Here is a 21,830-nt window from a genome sequence, read left to right as displayed (position 1 = left end):
ATCTAGAAACTTTCTGAGGTCATCTTTGAACTCAAGTTCTCCTGACTTCAAGTCCAATGAGATTTATCCACTGTACCGCCCATATGTCTTCCATAACTAGAATATTGTCTTTCCTTGCCTCTGTTTTTAGGTGGCTAGATGAGTGGATAGCTCATTGGACCTGGAATTAGGAGAACTTGAATTCAAAGCTGGCTTCACACACTTAACTCTGATCTTAGGCAAATCATTTAACCTCTATCTTGCCGCAGTTTCCTCAACTATAAAAATGTTAATTATAGCACCTTCCTAATAGGGAGGCTGTGACAATAGATTGAAATAATATTTGCAAATCATTTAACTAATCTTAAAATGCTATATAAAAACCAGGTACCATGATGATAATGAAGACCTGGATTCAGAGCCTTCTTTACTTAATAGATTTATGAACCTGGACATTCCAATGATCAATTTCAGACACCTACCAGCCATGTGAGCCTAGATAAATTACTAAACTTCAACAGCCTCAGTTTCATCATCTGTGAAAAAGCACAAAATCATTGTGGAGATGAGATAATAGCCTCAATGATATAACACATAAAGCATTTTCCAAACCTGAAAATGCTACAGAAATTCTAGTTATTCTTGTTGTTATTGTTGTAGTTATAGTTGTTATTCCTGGCTCTACATGAAGCTGTCTCTTCAGTGAGTCACCTTGCTACTTCTAATGGGGGTGTGGTCCATTTTAGCCCTGTAGCCTTTACAAAGCAACAATTTGTGGAGAGAGCTACAATTTGACCAAATCTGTCTTAACATAATAACAATCATAACTGCCACATGAATAGTACTTCCAAGTCTACAAAACACTTTACTTACATTATCTCATTTAAGCCTCCCCATAAGCCTATGAGGAAGTCAGCACAGGTATTATTATCTTCATTTTATAGATGAGCATTCCAATCTAAGTTTTCTAGACTGGCAGCTCCAATGCCCTGCTTACTCCATCACCAGAAATTCCAAAATATGTCTCTCATTTGTTTCACAAGATATTGAAATGATGAACAGAGACTAAGAACTTGCAGTGTTTTCTTGGCATGTCTCTTGCCTGTGCACGTATGTGTGTGTGTGTGTGTGTGTGTGTGTGTGTATTTATTTTACTTAAACCCCATAGCACTGCCCTGCAGGCTTTTTATAGCTTTGGGAAAAAAGAAATAATAATAAATGAGCTACAGATATATACCAAGTTCTTTCCCCCTCTGCTTTCATTCTAAAATATGAGAAGGCTTAGGTATAAAAATGGCTGTGAAGTCTTTTATTATTCCTATTAATTTGAAAAGAAGCTTGCATAATCCACTTTGATTATGTGTAAATCATATCTGCCACTGCCGAGTTGTGCATTGTCTGGAAAGGAGAAAATTGGAGCCTGCACTCTAATAGCATGTTAACAACTACGTAGCCAGTTGTGGCACAAAGAGCTTTTTTACTGGATTAATTGAAAGTATCATTGTATGACCTAGAAGACCTCAGCTAATGACTTCCAACAAGCACTTCTCACAATTAATGGTGACTAATGAAAACTAAATAGTATAATAAATCCCATCTCCGACATTTTGATAGGGAAAGTCACCAGGCTTAGCCTTCCTTATTTCCATGCTCAGAATCAGTAGTGCCTGGAGTTTAGGAAGAATATCAACAACTCCACTGATCCAGAGGTGATATAGCATTAGATGATCTGAGTTGTGGGAGGGATCTCAGATAGCCTCTAATTCTACTAATAGTGGAACCAGAATTTGCTCCATGACAACCTCAACTGATCATTATTCCGTCTGGAATTAAGGATTTCCAGTGAAAGGGAATCCACTCTCCTACAAGACAATCCATTCCACTTTTGGGTGATGCTAATTACAAAGAATTTCCATCCCTCCCAATTTGTCCCATGTGTCAAAGCAGAACATACTTAATCCTCTTTTTCATGAGAGCACTTCAAGGATATCAATGAAAAGAGAACAGTCAGACTACACAGTGGATGGAGTGCTGTATTGGGAAACAGGAGGATTTGGATTAAATTGTAATCTAAAATGCCAGCTGTGTAATTTTGGGAAAATCACTTTTGTCTCAGTTTTTTTTTTTCCTTTGCAAAATAGATGATAATAATATCACTTATCTTGTAGGAATGTTATCAGGATAAAATGAGATATTACTTAAAAACCTTAAAATATTAATAAATGCTTATCACCATCATTTTCACTGATCCTGGACATACAAGACCTGGGTTCAAATCCCATCTCTGATATTTACTGAAAATGATCTTGGAAAAAATACAAATTTTCTAGGTCTCATCTGTGGAATGAAAAAGTTGTACCCAATAGTTGTGAGGTCCTTTTTAGGTTCACATCAGCAAGTCTGTGAACAGGATTATGGTCTCTAGAGCTGACCAGCACCACAGCAACTAATGAATACTGTCTATATTTTAACAAAATTTCCTCTTCCATTTTTCTGAGTCACCTCACTATTTCTTGAGGACCTCCAGGAAACATGAACCTATAAACTCCTGAGGAAACCTAATTCATTTTTTTAGAGAGCACTAATTATTAAACTCTCTTATTTTCTCTGTCTCTCTTGCCTCTCTGTCACTGTCTATGTGTGTGTCTGTCTCTCTGTCTCTTTCTCTCTCTGTGTGTCTTTGTCTGCCTGTCTTTCTCTCTCACACACATACACTTTCTCTCCTTTATCAAGACCCAATCTGTCACTTTGCAACACCTACCCATTAACTATTCTTAGTTGGAACTTCTTGGGACAAACAAAATAAATATAATCTTCTTTTCTCATAACAGATCTCAAATAAGATCATATATCTAAAGCTAGAAGAAAAATTAGAGACATATATATTTTACAGATGAGAAAACTGAGATTCAGAGAAATGAACAGACTTTTGATATCCACTCTCTTGAAAGTATTTCCTGATTGTATAACTGAAATGGTGATCAGGATTACAGATTTGGTATCACCAGATCAGAGAAAGAATCATAAGTTTATAGCTTAGAAGTTGAATTAAATGCTATCTACTCTTTGATTTTATACATGAAAACATGAAAATTCAGATAGATCAAGTGATCTGGCCAGTGTCACATGGTTAGTGACAGGGATGGAATTTGAACCCCAATTTTCCAGATTCCTATTCTGATAATCTAGTCATTTCACTCATTCACTTTGCTTCTAAATAATATTTATCAACCAGCCTTCCTAGACCTAGAATGTTTTTCTTGATGCAGCCCAAAGAGTGCTCAACTATACAAAATGCTTTCAAGTAGGCAAAGAATTTTACACATATTATTTCATTTGATCCTTACAAGATACCTGTAAGATGATATGGTTATTATGCTTTGTTTTTTACTAGAATCATCCAGGGCACTAAATATACCTTCCAACTTTGTGTTATTTGTAGATTTGAAAAATATACTATTATACCTTTGTACAAATTATTAATAGTTTAACAAAACAAAACTAATGTCAAATTAATAGGAAATTTTACTACAGCCCTTACTCCAAAGCAATATTGATCAATCCATCAGTACTCTTGGGATATAATCAATTCCAAATCAACTGAATGGAATTATTGTCCAGCCCAAAGGTATCAAGTACACTGCTCACGGGCTGCATTGCTGCCCACACCATGTTGAATGATCCAGAACCAGATAAAAATGTAATTGGAAAATGCTTAATCAAATAAATAAAAATATAATAAAGCATAGATAATGCTGACATATGGTTTTTTTTAAGTTGACATATGCCAGAAGGGAATCATTAATCTAGCTCATTTCTCTTTGTCCACAAGATTAATATGAGAGAATTCATCAAATTCCTTGCAGAAATCCAACTATATTCTTCCTCTTAGCATTTTTCTACTATTGAATAATGTATGTGGCCTGCCTTAAGGTGTTTGTAATTTAATAAAATAGCCTAACAAGAAAAATAGTGTATTAGCATGGGATAAGAAAGAGACTGAAAAGTTGGGTTAAGGGCAAATCAGTGATAGTCCTGAAAGTCATATTGAGGAAGTAAGACTTAATTTAGTATTTAATATAATAGGGATTCATCAAAGATTCTTGAGGAGTGGAGTGACATGATCAAATCTAGCCTTTAGGTTTAGGATAAAAATATAGAATAATAGCCTACAAATGTAGTGATTCCATATGGTATAATGAAAATAACAGTTTGGATTTAGATATTCTACTTCAGATAAATAATACCAGTATGACCTTACAAAAGGCCCTTCACTTTTTTTCCAAACTGCAAAAAGTTATGTATTGGACAAGATCTTTTCTGATCTACCATAAGACTTTAGATCCATGAGCTAGGACTTTGATATTTATTAAATATATTGTTCTTTTTGACACTCATAAGATAGGCACTGTGATCACCATTATACAGATGGGGAAACTGACAGTATTAGAGGAAGAATTTGGACCTCAGGTTCTCCAGACTCATCACTTTTTAATCTTCTACACTTCTGCCTGTTCCAAAGGAAAGTATGACAGACAGAACACTGGAATCAAAGTCCTTCTATTCTTTTCTCTCATCTTTCCCTATGAACCTCAAAGGAACCCCAAAGAGCTCTGTGCACTGACTTTATCAGAGCCAATGAGGTTTAACCGTGACTCTATTTTTGCTGATTGAAAACTTCTCCTATTACCCTGCTATATCAACTTGAATACGCATTGGTAAATATCAGAGCACAAAGATTCGAAATCTTTGTTTCTCACTCACCCCAAGTACACCCACATCTCCATCCTGAAATACTGAGAAGGTTCATCAGATGACAGATTACTCCCTATGGAGATGTGTCAATGTGTGTTTCCTCAAGGCTGTATTTACTCCCTTAACTTGTTAGGTTGAAAATCTGAATGTAATTGACCATATAGAATGTCTTGCTGAGAATCTTTCTGTTGAGCAAGTAGCTGTGGAAGTATTTTATGGAATAATTGCAAACATCTACTTAGATCAACCATTACTGGACACTCTTTTGGCTCAGTGTTATTATTCTGCATTGAACAAAAGGGAAAATAAACAAAACAAATAAGGTAGAAAAGGGGAAAAAAAAAACCTAAGTAATGCCCATCCACGTGAACATAAAACATGATATGTTTTCCAATAAAAATCAGCAACAGATATGTGTTTATTAAGTGCTTACAATGGACAAGACACAGGACTGGGATCTGTGGTTATGAAAACAAAATGAAAACACCCCACAATAAATCATTCAATTAATCAATAAATAAGCATTTATTAAGAACTTACTATGTCTTATTGAAATAGTAGCATTCCCCCAAGAAGCTTGCACTATATTTGAAAGAAAAAAAATGGACTCACATGAGTATATATAAAATAACTGTGAAATAATTGGGAGTCAAAAACCAGCCAGTATGTAGGATCAAGAAAGTTCTTGTACAGACAATAGCATTGATGTTGAACTTGGAAGGAAACTCAAAATTTTAAAAGGCCAAGGTGAAGAGGATGTGCCTTTCAGGCAAGGGGAAAAGATTTTGCAAAATCATAGAGCCAGGAGAGGGGATGTTCTCCATGAGGAAGAGCAAGAAAGAAGCAATATATGAAATATTCAAAGCAATAACATCGTTAATATAATGAATTATGCGTATTCCAGGCCTATCCAGTTCATTTATTATGGCACTTAGGGCATGTTGGAATATGAAGACATGACCTTACCCTCAAGAGGATTACAATTTTAGGGAAAAGTTATAGTTTTTTTAAAAAAATTAAATTTATATGATTTCCCCCACCCTCATCTAGAAATGTGATTTCACCTACGTAAGGAACTTTTTATGAGAATCCCTCTCTACCAACAGAGGTAAGTAGCTTAGTGATAATTTTTAGCATAGACTTAGGCACATAAAAGTAAAATAACTTGTCTAGTAGCAAATGACCATGAAATCAGGCTTGAAGTCAGGTTTTTCTGGCTCTGAAGTTGGATCTCTATATACTATAGTATGGTGCCTCTCCCAAAAGGCAACTTTTTATTTTTATTTTTAAAAATTTATTTAAATAAAACCAAAATTCATCTGGAAGAACAAAATGTCAAGAATGAAAAAAAAAATCAAATGAAGATGGCCTAGCTGTACCAGATCTAAAACTATATTATAAAGCAGAGATCATCAAAACCATTTGGTACTGGCTAAGAAATAGACTAGTTGATCAGTGGAATCGGTTGGGTTTACAGGACAAAATAGTCAATACTGTAGAAATCTAGTGTTTGATAGAGCTAAAAATCCCAACTTTGGGGATAAAAGTTCATTATTTGACAAAAACTGCTGGGAAATTTAGAAACTAGTATGGCAGAAACTAGGCATTGACCCACACTTAACACTGTATACCAAGATAAGGTCAAAATGGGTTCATGATCTAGACATAAATAATGATATTAAAAATAAATTAGAAGAACATAGGATAGTCTGCCTCTCAGACCTATGGAGGAGGAAGGAATTTGTGACCAAAGGAGCACTAGAGATCAATATTGATCACAAAATAGGAAATTTTGATTATATTAAATTAAAAAGATTTTGTACAAACAAAACCAAAGCAGACCATATTAGAAGGGAAGCAACAAACTGGGAAAACATTTTTTTTTACATTCAAAGGTTCTGATAAAGGCCTCATTTCCAAAATATATAGAGAATTGATTCAAATTTATAAGAAATCAAGCCATTCTCTAATTGATAAATGGTCAAAGGATATGAACAATTTTCAGATGAAGAAATTGAACCTATTTCCAGTTATATGAAAAGGTTCTCCAAATCATTATTGGTCAGAGAAATGCAAATTAAGACAACTCTGAGATACCACTACACACCTGTCAGATAGGCTAAGATGACAGCAAAAGATAATGATGAATGTTGGAGGGGATGTGGGAACACTGGGACACTGATATATTGTTGGTGGAATTGTGAATGAATCCAACATTCTGGAGAGCAATTTGGAACTATGCTCAAAAAGTTTTCAAACTATCCTTTGATCCAGCAGTGTTACTACTGGGCTTATATTCCAAAGAGATCATAAAAGAGGGAAAGGGACTCACATGTCCTAAAATGTTTGTGGCAGCCCTGGTTGTAGTGGCTAGAAACTGGAAATTGAATGGATGCCCATCAATTGTAGAATGGCTGAAAAATTTCTGGCATATGAGTGTTATGGAATATTATTATTCTGTAACAAATGCCTAACAAGATGATTTCAGAGAGGCCTGGAGAGACTTACATGAATTGATGCTAAGTGAAATGGGCAGAATCAGGACATCATTATACACAGCAACAACAAGACTATACGAAGATCAGTTCTAATGGACATGGGTCTCTTCAACAATGAGATGATTCAAACCAGTTCCACTTGTGCAGTAATGAAGAGAGTCATCTTCACCCAGAGAGAGAACTATAGGAAATGAGTGTGGACCACAATAAAGCATTTTCACCCTTTCTGTTATTGTTTGCTTACATTTTTGTTATCCTTCTTAGATTTTGTTCTTTATAGATCTGATTTTTCTTATGTAGCAAGATAACTGTATAAATATGTATGCATATATTGAATTTAACATATATTTAATATGTTTAACATATATTGGGTTACTTGCCATCTAAGGGAGAGGATGGGGGAGAGAAGGAGAAAATTTGGAACAGAAGGTTTTGCAAGGGTCAATGTTGGAAAATTACCCATGCATATGTTTTGTAAATAAAAAGCTATAATAATAATATAAATAAATAAATAAAATGTATTTATTAGTTTTTGACATTTACTTTTATAAGTAAATGTCCTTTTCCTCACCCCTACCCAAAACAGTAATGAATATTATATAGGCTATATGTGTACAATCATAGTAAACATATTTCCACATGCTGTGAAGAAGAGTCAGAGCAAAAAAGAAAAACCGTCATAAAGAAAAAAAAAAGAAAAGGTAAAAATAGTATACTTCAATCTCTATTCAGAATCCATAGTTATTTCTTTAGATGTGCATAGCATTTTCCATCATGAGTCTTTTAGAATTGTCTTAAATCATCGTATTGCTGAAAAGAGCAAATTCTATCAAAGTTAATCATCCACACAATGTTGCTGTTATTGTTTATAATATTCTCCTGGTTTTGTTTACTTCACTCAGTATCAGTTCATGCAAGTCTTTCCAGGTTTTTTGTTTTCCTGAGATCTGACTGCTCATCATTTCTTATAGAATAATATTGCATTAAAATAACGTTTTGGTTACGTATACTTATTGTGTAACTAATTTATATTTTAATGTATTTAACATCTACTGGTCATCCTGCCATCTAGGGGAGGGTGGGGGGGGTAAGAGGTGAAAAATTGGAACAAGAGGTTTGGCAATTGTTAATGCTGTAAAGTTACCCATGCATATATCCTGTAAATAAAAGGCTATTAAATAAAAAAAAAAAAAGAATAATATTGCATTACATTAATATACTACAATCAGTTTAACCATTCCCCAATTGATGGGCTTTCTCTTCATTTCCAATTCTTTGCCACCACAAAGAGACCTGCTATAAATAGTTTTGTCTACTAAGAATTTAGGGAACAAATAATTTTTCTAGGTATGTTCCATTCTACACACACACACACACACACACACACACACACACATATATATACATATAATATTACCATAAAGTTCAATAACTTTAACCTTCATGTAAATGATTTTGTCATTTGTATCTCTGTCCCTGCAGAAATTCAACTAACAGTTATTCACTATAGAATTTCAGGATTTATTAATAGCAAGGAACCTTCAACTTTTAATAGAATTCTGATTCAACTTTATTAAATGATTCCTTTTTAAATAGCATATTCGTTGACTCTGAAATTGAATGAAAATGATAATAACATGGACACTGATTTTCCAGCTTTTTCAACCATTGTGAAATACTATCAACCAACAGTAAAGTTACATCATTCCTTATCTTCAGTGTAGAGATGAAACTCTAGGGAAAATTTTCTGACTAGATTGGTTAGTGTGCAATTCCTAGACTTTTTCTAAGCTTTAAGTAGATTTGACTATTTCAGCTGGATTTACTGATTCTTCAATGAATATTTATTGAATAATGTAGTACATAGGCCAAGCCTATGTGGGGTCCCTTTTCACATGTGGGGTCCCTGGAAAAAAGTATCTCAGATTTGATATATTCACATCTTCTTGAAACCATAGCCCGTGAGTCCTCACCCATAGATTTATTTTCACTAATCAGCTGTATGACACACTCACTTCAATGGGTTTACATTTGTTGAAATGGCTGAGTAAGGAAAAAAAAAAGGGGGGGGGAGTTTAAAAAGATTTCTCATATGCCCAGAGCATGTATATGCTTCTCAACCTTTTGCATACTAACTTACAACCTTGTCATCATTTGAAACTGATCTCTTAAAAGTTACCAATCTTGCCTCAGATACTTATTATCTATGTGATTTTAGGCAAATCATTTTTAAAAATTCTCATCTATAAAATGGATGTACTAATAACATTTATCTTCCAGGGTTATTGTGAGGACAAAATGAGATATTTGTAAATGCCTTTACCAATCTCAAAGCATTATACAAATGCATCATCTTTAGCATCAGCATCAACAACAGTATCATGGTATCTTGTATTTTTTTTTTTCATTTCTACTTCTTGGATTGGATGAGGTCCCTATTCATTCTCTTTTTTTCTGACGTTTTGTTGACAATATTTTTTCTTAGTTCTTCTAAATGTCTCACCAATCTTTAAGTTTTCATGTTGCCTCATCATTCCAATTATCTGTCCTTCCACCACCAACACACACACACACACACACACACACACACACTTTGTGTTTGCTCTCAGGCTCTGTCCTAGCCACTCTCAACTGTCTACACAGTCTCTGGTTAATCAGAATGTCTCTCTTCCTGTCTTCCTTCCTTCTTTATTTTTTCTTTCTTTCCTTCTTTTTTGTCTTTGTATCCCAAGAGTCTGACACATAATAGTTTCTTAATAAGTATATGGTGAAAGATTTATAGCTATATTATAGAGATTTTTTTTTTCTTTTGTTGTTGTTGTTATTGTTGTTCAAGCCTAGGTTAGTCTGGGATTCTGAGGTACCTTTCAAAAATTTTGTGATTTTAGAATGGCTGAAAAACCTAGTACTCAATCCGACAGGATCATTTGATAAATGCCACTGAGGTCATGAGAGGGGTTTAAAAAAATGAAATTCACTTCCACTTCAGCAGGCAAGGTAATCTGAGGTGCATTTCCAATTAAGGTTTAAATGATGACAGTAATATAGCCTAATGAAAATATGTAGAAAGATGTTGAATATATTTTAATCAAAGACCTACAGACAAATTAAGGAGCAGAATCAAAGGCCAAATGATGTAAGTGAATTTCTTGCATTTGAGTGAATGGTTTGCATTTTTGTTGGTTCTTGTATAGATTTTCAATTTCATTAGTGTAAAGAAGTCTCTTGGTGAGGGAAATCCCTCTCCCAAAGCAGAATAGCATCTGCTTCATATTTAGTGAGTTATTTGAGACATTGAGGTTTGTAGATTGTATTTTCTGTTTAGTTCTGTTTTGTTTTGTTTTTTTCAATAGAAATGACTAAAAGTCTCTTATTTTATAGAAGTTCCATCTCCTTCCCTGAAAGATGCTGCTGAGTATTGCTGGTAGTGAATTCTTGGTTGTAACCACAGGTCCTTTGCCTTCTGGAATAATGTATTCCAGGCTCTCCTATTCTTTATTGTAGAAGATGTCAGATCCTGGGTAATTCTGACTCCTTGATATATGAATTGTTTTACTCTGGCAGCTTGCAGTATATTTTCCCTTGAAATTATAGTTTTGGAGGTTTACAACAATGTTCCTTGGGGTTTTCCTTTTGGGATCTCTTTCCAGAAGTGATTGATAGATTCTTTCAATGACTATTTCTCCCTCTGTTCTAGAATATTGGGGTAATTTTCCTTAATGACCTCTTCTAAAATGCTATGCAGGCTCTTTAATTGGTCATGACCTTCAGGTAAGGCAATGGTTTTTAAATTGTCTCTTCTAGATCTATTTTTTTCAGGTTTGCTGTTTTGCCAATGAGATATTTTTCATTTTCTTCCACTTCTTCATTCTTTTTCTTGTGTTTGATTCTTGCTGCTTCACAAAATCAATAGCTTCCATTCACTCTGTTCTAATTTTTAATGTGTGATTTTCTCAGTTATCTTTGGTATCTCTTTTTCTATTTGGTTTACTCTATTGTTTAAGTATTTGTTTTCTTCAGACAATTTTTTTTTTCCTTTTCCAAATTGTTGACTCTCTCATGCATACCTCTCATTTCTTTTCTCATTTTTTTCCTTCTACATCTTTTATTTGCCTTTTTTAATTGTTTTATGAGCATTTCCAAAAAGCCTCTTTGGGACTGAGCTCAGTTTATCACACTTTTTGAGATATTTTCTGTGGACATTCTCTCCTCATCTAAGTTTGTGTTTTGGTCTGCCCTGTCACCATAGTAGCTTTCTATGGTTAAGGCTCTTTTCTCTTTCTTGTTTATTTTCTTTCCTTTTTCTTTTGGTATTTCCTTTTTTTTTATTTTTTTTTTTTATTTATTTGTAAACTGGAGCTCTGCTTCTGGGGTAAAGGTGCTGCTGTCCCAAGTTCTCTGTGCAGCTCTGAACCTTGGCTTTGAGTACAGAGGTCCTTGTATTTGTTGGGTATAGCTTTGCCTTCTCTGTCCAGGAAATAGCCTGGTTTCCCAGAGTTTGCCTTCTGAGATATGCCTGGAAGCTGTCCCACTGATTTGCTCCTCTACTGAGCCAGCATTGAGGGTATTAATTGCTGATTGGCTGTGATTAAACCCCCCTCATTGACTTTCTCAGAGTCTATCTGATCTGGGCTGAATAATGTTTTCACCCCAGTGAGATTGACCTTTCTTGAAGTTTTTTCAATCTATTTTGACCTGGAGAGTGGCTTCATTCCATCAGATTCTGCTCAGAGGCTTAGTTTCTTGTGGTTTTTGAGGGAAATTGAGACAGCTCAAGCAGCTTCCTGACTTTATTCCACTATCTTGTCTCCACCCCCTTGTCAAGACATTCTGAGTAAAATAAAGTAAATTAAACTCACATCTTAGGCTTGCACCTCTGTTATTTACAATCTGGAATTCATAAAGGGAAAGGTATTTGGCAAACATCGCATAGCTAGTAAATGGCAAAACTAGAATTCAAACTCAGATCCTTGAACATTTTTCACTGTATGTTACACCTTTCCCATATCGTTCCAGATGCTTAAACTCTGAATATATGTTAAGGAAGAGAGGGAGAAGAAAGCAATATAGTGATGTCAGTGAGAGCAGAGAAGTCTGGACCTTGGAAAAATCAATTTAGATAACATTTTAAAATTGTTTTAATAGTATTTTATTTTTCCAAATTGATGCAAAGATACTTTTCAACACTGACCTTTGCAAAACCTTCTGTTTCGAATTTTTCTCCCCCTCCAAGAGAACAAGCAATCTGATATAAGTTAAACATATACAATTCTTCTAAACATATTTCCATATTCATCATGCTGTACAAGAAAAAACAGATTAAAAGGGGGAAAAAAACATGAGAAAGGAAAAAAAAAAAACAAGCAAACAAATAATAGCAACAAGAACAAAAAAGGTGAAAATATGCTTTGATCCACACTCAGTCTCCATAGTTCTCTATGGATGCAGATGACACTTTCCATCATAAGTCTTTTGGAATTGCTTTGAATCACCTCATTGTTGAAAAAAGCCAAGTCCATTACAATTAATCATCACATAATCTTGTTACTGTGTGCAATGTTCACTTTGTTCTCCTCATTTCACTAGGCATTGGTTTATGTAAGTCTTTCCAGAGAAAATCAGCCTCTTCAGTATTTCTTATAGAATAATAATAATATTCCATTACATTCATATACTATAACTTATTCTGTCATCCCTCAATTGATGGACATCCATTAAGTTTTCAATTGCTTGCCATTACAAAAAGGGTGTTATAAATGTTTTTGCACAAGTGGGTTCATTTCTCCCATATGATCTCATTGGGATATAGACCCAATAGAAACACTGCTGGATCAAAGGGTATGCAGTTTTATACAGATAACATTTTGGATGAAAAAGGGAGTGGTGGGTGGGTTAGAATTGAGTAGATTTAGGATACAAGCCTCTGGACTTGTCTTTGTGAAAGTCATTGGAAAGCCAAAAAGAAGTTTTTAAAAGTTCCTTATATAAAAACCGAGTTATAGACTTTCTAATAAGATAGATGGAAATAATCCCCTAACACACTATTGTTTTCTTTTCTCTTTTATTTTTTTTTTCTTTTTTGGACTCTAAGGATATATAGTCTGAGGAATAAAACCACATTGAATGAAAAGAAGTAGATGAGCATTGCTCTATCGCTTATGAGATAAAATCCTGCTGGAGTGTGAAACAAATAAGTGTTTGGTTTATTCTCCCCCTTCTCCAAAAACATATCTGCTTGCCTTCTGGGGTTTTTCTGCTAAAGTTCATCAATTCTTATCATATTTAATTCAGATGCTCTTGAAATACTTGCCAGACAAAACCAAAGGCAATTTCCCCGATAAGTCCCCAAGGTGGGGACCAGCAGGGCAAGTAGAATTGTCAATTTCAGATAATCTAAAACAGGATCAACACTTTGTAATGTATCAACCAGTATCTACATTCTACTTTATGGTTTAAAGGGTCATTTCTCTACTTTACATTCCACACAGCTCCTCTCATTTCTGCCTGCAAGGGGGAAAAAAAAGAAGCTATTTTACTGCTGATAAAGGATAAAGTATCAAGTGGGCCAATAGTCCCTGTTATTCTGTGCCTCTCAGATTTTTCTGCTTGAAGACTGAGGGAAGTTTTATTGTACATAGAGATAAACTTGTGAGTTCTTGTTTTGCCAAGGATCAAAAAAAGAAATTAATAAAAAAAATTAGTCAACTATATTACCATCCATCATTTCCACTTCACTCATTTTTGTTCTTCTGAATCAGAATTCTGAGTCTAGTTTCTCATTTACTCCTCTATTATCTCTAAAAAAAGCTTAAACATTTGAGTAGTACCAACTTTTGTGAAGTTATTGATCACATTTGCCCCCCATTAGTAGTGATCAAGGAACTTTCCCATCAAGGATGATAAGATATTTTTTAAAAGATGCCAATTAATTTTCTATTATCAGTTATGAGATTCATAGATCTGTGGATGATAAAAGGTAAATGATAAGTGAGATGATCTGTTCTATACCTCTACATTTCTAGATGAAATCACTGAAAAGTTACATAACTTTGTCCTAAGTCACACAGCTAAGTGGTAGAACCAGGCCACAAATCTGGGTCTTTTGAATTTCATTCAGTGTTGTTTCCATGAAAATAGTCTATGGGTCTTATCCATTTGTTCATAGAATGAGTTAAACTCCATAAAGCAGGGGCACCTAGGAAATAATCAATGGGTTAGGAAGAACTGGGGGGTATAGTTTATGGCTATTTCCTTTGCCTCAGGAAAAAGCCTGGACTTTCTAAAACACATAGTGCCCACTACTCTTTAGAAGATTTTGGCACTAATTATTTGCATAAATAATATAAGCAGATCTTTAGATGTAAAAATTAAAAAAATTATGCCAAGCCAGAAACTGGAAACTGAGTGTATGCCTATCAATTGGAAAATGGCTAAATAAATTGTGGTCTATGAATGTTATTGTTTTGTAAGAAATGACCAGCAGGATGATTTCAGAAAGGCCTGGCTGGATAGACTTACATGGACTGATGCTGAGTGAAATGAGCAGGATCAGGAGATCATTATATACTGCAACAATACTATATGATGATCAATTCTGATGGACATGGCTCTCTTCAACAATGAGATGAACCAAATCAGTTCCATTTGTTCAATAATGAGTAGAACCAGCTATACCCAGCGAAAGAACTCTGGGAAATGAATGTGAACCACTACATAGCATTTCTAATTCCTCTGTTTTTGTCCACCTACATTTTTGATTTCCTTCACAGGTTAATTGTACATTATTTCAAAGTCCAGTTCTTCTCATGCAGCAAAATAACTGTATGGCTATATATATGCATATATTGTATTTAACTTATACTTTAACATACTTAACATGTATTGGTCTACCTGCCATCTGGGGGAGGGGGTGGGAGAAAAGAGGGGAAAAATTGGAACAAAAGATTTTGCAATTGTCAATCCTGAAAAATTACCCATGCATATATCTTATAAATAAAAAGCTACAATTTTTAAAAAAGAAAGAATATACATGCCAATTAAAAAATGGGGCAAACAGAAAGTGGTGCCTGAATATAATGAAATATAAGTAAGATGAATCTGAATCTTAGAACTAGAAATACAACAAATCTGGAGAGACCTTAAAATGATGTAACACCCCTCCCTCAGAATTAGAATATAGTATATAGTAATTATCATTATCTTACCAAAAGTGAATGAGAATGAAGGGTCAAAGAATACTGCTGAAACTTGGAGAGAGGGACTAGCATGACATGAAATTTTTTGTGTTGAGATTAATTAAAATAAATATAAATCACTTCTAATCAAATTTGGTTGTACTGATGTTAAACTTTAATAAGATATTTAATAATTTAAAATATAAGTAGAATTTTTATAGTGTTTTAAGTTTTGTAAACCACTTTAAACATACTATCTCTCCTTGGAGTTTCAACTGATCTTATGGGAATAAATGCTTATTATTTATAAAAGGTTGTGAAGACCGCGTATTTTAAAATCAGCTGGAGGTTCAGCTCCATTCAGGTTAGGGGAAAATCTTCAATCTTTATTCTCCGTGAAGAAAGATCAGAGGTGGAAGGGAATGGGCAATAGCAATGTATGCAGCTGAGTCAAGAAGCTAGCTAGACCAACAGCCACACGACCAGCAGCTAGGAGCATAGAACCCAGGCCCAATCTCTCCCCGCCTCTCTTCCTGTCTCTCTGTCTCCACCCACCAAAATCGGTCATTTCCTATACAACACATCAGGACTTGCACAGAGAGTGGGCGGGGACCATTCTTTATCCAATCATGTATATCAATAAAGTATAGTCCAATTACTATTTAGCCTCACGTGCTTGGGACCTCAGTGCATCAACTCAAGCCTCAGCCCATTACAAAAGGTGTTATTATTCCCCCTTAACTGATAAAGAAAAAGAGGCTTAGGATAATTATGTTCCTTAATGGTAGTCATACAACTAGTATATAGAGAGTTGCGGTTAACCATTCTTTTTCTTTTCTAAGTCTAATAATAGCAAATAATAACAATAAATAATTTTAACAGTTACATTATGTTTAAAGATTTGCAAAGTCCTTTTCATGCATTTCCTCATTTGATCCTCAACACAATCCTGTGAGGTATTAGTATTACTCGTATTCATATTTTTACAAAAGAACAAACTGAATTTGAAAGTTGAAGTGATTGCCTATGCTTACACAGTTAGCAAGCATCTGAAACAGTATTTTGATAATAAAAATAGCATTGTTGTAGTACTTCAAGGATTGCAAAGTGCTTTATATATGTTAATTATTTGATTATTAAAACAACACTGTTAGATAGGTATTGGTGAATATTATCTCTATTTACCAATAGGGAAACTGAGCCTGAGACATTATAAGATTTTCCCATGGTTACATAGCTAGGTTAGGATTTGAACTCAGAACTTCCAAATGCCATGTTCACCATGTCCTTAACTGGTTTTCCTGACTCCAGGATAGGCTCTATCAACTATGCCAACCAGCTTCTTTCCATCACAATATCAGGCACATAGATCAATTATTCTATTTCTTTAAGGGGGGAAGGGTGGGAAAGAAAGAGAGAGAGAGAGAGAGAGTAAGAGAGAGAGAGAGAGAGAGAGATGGAGACAGAGAGATGAGTAAAATCAAAACAAAAGAAACCAAACAAAGCTAACATTTATAATATGCATCTCTAAAAACACTAATCTTGTTGAGTTCATATAAAACAGTTGAATGACATAGCATTAAAAATGTATATATATAATATAAATAAATTGGAAGAGCATAGGATAGTTTACCTCTCAGATCTGTGGAAGAGGAAGGAATTTATGACCAAAGAAGAAGTAGAGTTCACTATTGACTACAAAAGAGAAAATTTTGATTAAATCAAATTGAAAAATTTTTGTACAAACAAAACTAATGCAGACAAGATTAGAAGGGAAACAATAAACTGGGAAAACATTTTTACAGTCAAAGGTTCTGATAAAGGCCTCATTTCCAAAATATATAGAGAATTGACTAATTTCTAAGAAATAGAGCTATTCTCCAATTGCTGAATGGTCAAAGGATATAAACAGACAATTCTCAGATGAAGAAATTGAAACTATTTCTAGCCCATATGAAAAGATGCTATTAGGAATTTCTGCTGCTGTTCTCAATTCAAATTCGCAGAATTAAGGACAAAATGAAATCCTATGAAATAAATGAGCAATATAAAAATATTACTTTAAGTAACCGAGAGGAACTTTTGTTGTTTTGAGTCACTTCTGTCTCTTTGTGACCCCATTTGGGGTTTTCTTGGATACTGGAATGGTTTGCCCTTTTCTTCTCCAAACACATTTTAAGATGAAGAACTGAGGCAAACAGAGTTAAGTGACTTGTTTAGAATCACACAGCTAGTAACTATCTGAGGATCAATTTGAACTTATAAAGATAAGCCTTCTTGATTCCAAATCCAGTGCTCTAGCCACTTTGTTAAATAGCTGCCTCAGAAGAAGACCTCGTAAGATGATAAAAAAAGACAGAAATCATGGTGTATGAGAATAAGTTCTGAGGATGTTTAGCTTAGAGAAGAAAAGGCTTAATGGTGGCATGACAGCAATATTGAAATATCTGTAGATCTGGTCTAGGGGAAAAGGATTAGGCTTGAGTTGTTCTGTTCCTGAGAACACAAGTAAGAGCATAATGAAATGTGGTTCATTCCCAGATCACCAGATCAATTGTTAGGGTCTCTACTAATAGCTAATGGGGCAATTAAGTGGCAAAGTAAAGTTCTGGATCTGGGGTCAGGAAGTCTCATCTTCCTGGGTTCAATTCTTGCCTTAGACACTTACTTACTAGGTAACCCTCTGCAAGTCCCTTGACCGTATTTGCCTCAGTTTTCTCATTTATAAAATGAGCTGGTGATGGAAATGGTGAACTCCTCCAGTTTCTCTGCTAAGTAAACACAAAATGGGTCATCAAGACTCAGACATGACTAAAAGGATTAAACAACAACTAGCAAAAGAGAGAACTGCAAGTAATGATAAAAGTTCATAGGATGACACATCTAGAATCAGAAAAGACTTATTTGGTTCAATACCTTAATTTTACAGAAGAATAAACCAAGGTAAGGTAAGTGACTTTTTCAAAGTCACATGAGCAGCAAACATCAAAGATGGGATTTGAACTCAGATTCTCAACCACAATAATCAAAAAATATTTTAAAGCACTTGCTTTGTACTAAACATTTTACTAAATACTAAGCATACAAATGTGGAATAAAAAAAAAAAAAAAACATCCTCTTTCCTCAAGGAAATTATAATCTAAAGGGGGAAAGCAAAACACAAATAACCTGGAAATTGGGGGTTGTGGGGAAGATATGATGGAATGGCCAGAGAAATCTCAAAATAGCGACACCAGATGAGAACTGAGACATCTGTGCAGAATTCTCTCATTATATGGATGTTTTGGAGTTCAGACTCTACTCTTCAATCAGAAAGATAGAAGGTAGTAATGAGGTAGAATTGTAACAGTAATAATAATAATAATAAATATCATTCATGAAGTGCTTATTGTGTGCCAGGCACTGTGTGCTAAGGGCTTTACAATTATTATCCCATTTCACCAAGGTTAATGGGATCTTGAAGGATGATGAGATTTTACCAATAATGATTTTCATAGGGCATAGTGGAGAAGTTGCCCCATAATAATGCAGCCAGAGAAGAAATTGTAAGGATCTGTTTCACAAGAGTAGAAACAATGAAAACTTTCCATAAATAAAACAGAATTCCCTCAAAAGCAAAGCCTGACTGGGCACTTCTGCACTATTTTGGAAGGGTGATTTGAGTATAAAATCACTTGGTTGAGAAGCAGATCAAGTGAGCACCCAAACCAGCCCTGAAAAGGGCTCATTAGCCCTCACACTAGAGGCACTAATTTTCCCTGAATATACCCTACATCATAAATATCAAATGTATGCTTGCCAAAAGACTATTTCATAAGGAGCTTAACACATGGAAAGTCAGAAAAAAGTGATCCAAGGACACTCTCAAGATCTCTCTTAAGAACTTTGAAATTGATTATATGACATGGGAGACACTGACACAGGATTGCCAAGTACAGCATGCCCTCATTAGAGAAGTACTCTGTCAGCAAAGCAAATTGAAGCAGCCTAGAAAAAACATGAGATGCGCAATGTTAGACTATTCATCCCAAATGTTCATGGGGATTACTAGTGCCTGGCTTATGGCAAAGCGTTTTGATCTTCAATTGGTCTGATCAGCCACAATTAGACAGTGTTCTTTAATTCTAACATAGTGATGTCATTTTGAGGACAAAGGACAACAACTAACCAACCAATCACTTAGGTTGTGTTCCTGAGATCCCTTCTTTCTATGAGATTCTATGACTACATATGTTGAGGACAGCAAAAAAAAGTGACAATTTCTTACAAGAGTTTACTTACACTCAAATTAAACCTAGGAATAATATAGTCTGCCACTGAATTTAAGCCAGATCAACCACATCCCTACAATGAAAATTATTCCAACTATTCTGTGAATAATGTTTTCAATCCTGTGCCTCAGAATCATGCCCCAGGAATCCATCCAAGGGCTCTGATTGACCTTATCATCTTGCCAAGAGAGAAAAGCAGCTCTCAGCCACCACCTTTCACTGATCATTATCCTCTCACTTTCACCACATCACTTGGCTCATCTCCCAGACATCATAATGAATCACTCACCATGGCTATCTACCTATCAGTAAATGGAAGATGAATACAGTCAAGGCAAAGATGCTCAAATTTTCATTCATTCATTTGTTCAACATTTATTAAATACCGATTATGTACTGGACACTGAGATAGTGTCTAGAATGGAATGGAACAAAATGGGAAAATATAAAGTACTTACAATGTGCCAGGCACTGTGCTAAGTGCTAGGGATATACATATGAAAATGAGATATTCCATACCCTCAAGGAGATTGCATTGTAATATCAGGATACATCATATACAGAGGAGTTGTGGCCAGTGAGTAGAGATTTGATACTGTTGATTTGACTACTATTCTGTCATCTAGAGGAGGAATGGAGGAAAGTAGAAAGGACATATATATTTTTTTGGCATGACATGAGCAAGGTTCAGGCTTCCTAAGGTGAATATTTACTAATCAGAAATTAAAGGTCCCACACTATTGTGGGCACTTGAATTTGAACATTTGGAGGTGAAAGCTATCAGAGAAAAATTGAAAAGCAAAGTGAACAAAATAGACAAAATAATATAAAAAAATTTGGAGATGGACCTAGTCACTGGGGTGGGAAGATCATGAAAGGTCTCAGATAGGAGATGGACTCCAAATAATGATTGATATTCAAGAAGATTCAAATTTGAATCCCACCACTTCCATTTAGTGTGTGATCTTAGGAAAGCCACTTAAGCCCCTAACTTTAGTTTCCTTACCTGTTTGTTACATGGAGATGATAACATCTATCTCACCTGAGTCGTTTTGAGGATTAATTCAGATAACATATGAAGTGCTTTGTACACCTTAGAATATCTTGTAAAAACTGTCATTGTTATTATTCCTGGATCCCAAATGCTTAAGTAGGTCTAAGGCATTTCAATGGCAAAATCTATCTCAGAAACCCAGCATAGTTTCAGTCTAAGAACTTTCACCAGTAAGCACCACTACATCTCTTCCTTAAAACTTCCTATCACATCCTGCCTTAATATCTTCTTGATGGTGTCACAACACACCTTAGTTTTGTGCTACCTATTGCCCTTTATTTATTTAAGAACTGGTGTAAGTGGCTGTTTCCAGTCTTTCCTATCTTGGCCATGAAGCTGAAAGGAGATCTATGCACAAATAGCTCTACTAATTCCTTCCTTTCTGCCTAAAAACAAGTTTCTGTTGTTCAAATACTGAGGGAAAAACAAAAACAAAAACCAACAACCTGCCCTTTAGTTTTTCTCTCCAATATACACTTTTATTCAACTTAGCAAAACTTTTTTGAAAAATTTGTTTATGCCTGATTTCTTTTCCCTTTCTCTACCTACTATTCCCTTCTCACTCTGTTTCAACCAGATGTTAGTCTCTGACATGCAATTTATTCTATTGTCTCAGATATTATGAATAATCTTCTAGGACCAGAATCATAGAGTGTCAGGAGTTCCAGAAGGCATCTTGTCCAAACTCTGATGAATGAGCATTTCTTGGCCCCATGTTAAATTCAACAAATAGAATAAGTAATCTTTGTTTGAAGACTTCTAGTTCATGGAAAACCATTACCTCCAATAGCATTCTCTAATGCTTTGGGATAGCCATAATTATCAGAAATTTTGGGGGGAAGTTGTGGAAAGTCCTTTTTTCTCCTTTATATGTAGTCTAAATATATACCATTGGTAGAATTGATCCATTCTTTCTAGTTCTATCTTCTGGATTTCAAGTAAAATTTCTCTTCTTTTTTATAGTCCTTTGAGCAATTGAAACTATGTCTCATGTCCACTATCAATCTCTTCCTCAGGCTATAACTCCCATTTCTTTTAATAAATTCAAATAGGATGGAATCTTAAGAACCTTAATTGTCAAATTCAGGTGTGATTGAG

The sequence above is a fragment of the Sarcophilus harrisii genome, chromosome 1 (genome assembly GCF_902635505.1).
Source record: "Sarcophilus harrisii chromosome 1, mSarHar1.11, whole genome shotgun sequence".
Taxonomy (NCBI): domain Eukaryota; kingdom Metazoa; phylum Chordata; class Mammalia; order Dasyuromorphia; family Dasyuridae; genus Sarcophilus; species Sarcophilus harrisii.
This window is presented reverse-complemented; position numbering follows the sequence as displayed.